This window comes from Octodon degus, unplaced genomic scaffold (genome assembly GCF_000260255.1).
Source record: "Octodon degus isolate 3935 unplaced genomic scaffold, OctDeg1.0 scaffold00090, whole genome shotgun sequence".
NCBI classification, from domain to species: Eukaryota; Metazoa; Chordata; class Mammalia; order Rodentia; family Octodontidae; genus Octodon; species Octodon degus.
Genome location: NW_004524666.1, coordinates 10,769,001 through 10,770,715, shown reverse-complemented (window position 1 = coordinate 10,770,715; position 1,715 = coordinate 10,769,001).

Below are 1,715 nucleotides of genomic sequence, written 5' to 3'. Positions count from 1 at the left end.
TCATAGTGATCCTCCTGTTTTTAGCCTCCCCAGTGCTGGGATTACAAGCATGCGCCACCATGTCTGGACTTGAAATCCCCTTTGATATCTTTCTTCAGAATATTGTAGTTTTAACTATATAGACGTTTGACTTCTTTTGTTTGATTCATAAGTATTTCAGTTTTTTGGATGCTATTGTGAAAGGTGTATTTTTCCCAATTTCTTTCTTATTGGGTTTATTGTTTGTGTATAGGAATGCTATTGATTTTTTAACATTGACTTTGTGTCTAGATATGCTGCTAAATTTGTTGATTAATTCTAGGGGTCTTTTGATGAAGTTTTTGGTGTCTTCTATGTCATCTGAGAATAATTATACTTTCACTTCTTCCTTTCCTTTCCTTATTCTTTTCATTTCTCTCTCTCTGGTCTACTGGCTAATGTTTCCAGAACTCTTTTGAATAGGAGTGATGACAGTGGGCATCTTTGTCTTGATCCTTACTGTAAAGTGAAAGATTTTAGTTTTTGTCCATTTAGTATGATGTTAGGTATTGATTTGGCATAGATGACTTTTATCAGATTGAAGTAGAGTCCATCTATTCTGATTTCATGTAGAGTTTTCATTAATGAGTTGGATTTTATCCAAAGTTGTTTTTGTGGGTTTTTTTTCCTGCATCTATTGAGATGATTGTATGGTTTTTGTCTTTTACTCTCTTGATATGATTTGTGTATTTACATTTATCGATTTTTGTATTTTAAACCATCCTGAATTTCTGGGATGTATTTTATTCCATCCCGCTTGGTCATGGTGTATATATTCTTGATGATTCACTGCATTCTATTGAGGATTTTTATGTCTATGTTCATTACGGGGATTGGCCTATAGTTCTCTATTTGGTTTAGTCTTTCTGTTTTTTTTTTTTTTTTTTTTTTTTTTGGTATCAGGGTAATACTTGCCTCAGGAATGAGTTTTTAAAAATTTCCATTTCGATTTTGCTAAAGAACTTGAGAAGAATTGGCACTAAATCTCTAAATTTCTCGTACAGTTCAGCTGTGAATCCATCAGTTCTTGGGCTTTTCTTTGTTGGCAATTTTTTTTAATTATTTTCAATTTCATTGACTGATATTAGGTCATTCTGAATTTTTATATCTTCTTGAATCAGTTTTGGTAATTCATATGTATCTAGGAATCTGTTTCTTCTCTGTTTTCTATCCTAGGAGAGTAAAGATTTTCAAAGTAGGCCTTGATGATCTGCATTTCTACAGGATCTGTAGTAATTTAACCTTTCTGGTTGCTTATTACATGGAGTTGAGTTTTTTCTTTCCTTTTTTGTTTTTGGTAAGGTTGGCTAGGTGTGTATCAATTTCATTTATTCTTTCAAAAAACCAACTCTTTCATTCATTAATTCTTTGCATTGTTTTATTAGTATCAATTGTGTTAATTTCTGCTCTGATCGTTCTACTTTCTTGCTTTCTTTCTATTTTGGGCTTGACTTGCTCTTCTTTTTCTAGATTTGGAATCAGCATAAGATTGTTTACTTGTGTTCATTGTGTTTTCCTCATGTGGGAATTCACTATTAAAAATTTCTCTCTGAGGACTGGTTTCATTGCATCCCACAGATCTGGTTGTTCAGGAGGATGTTATTTAGTTTTCATGTGTTTATGGAGTTTTTCCAATTTCTTTTATCAATAATTTCAGTTTCATTGCACTATGGTCCAATAATATACATGGGGGGTGG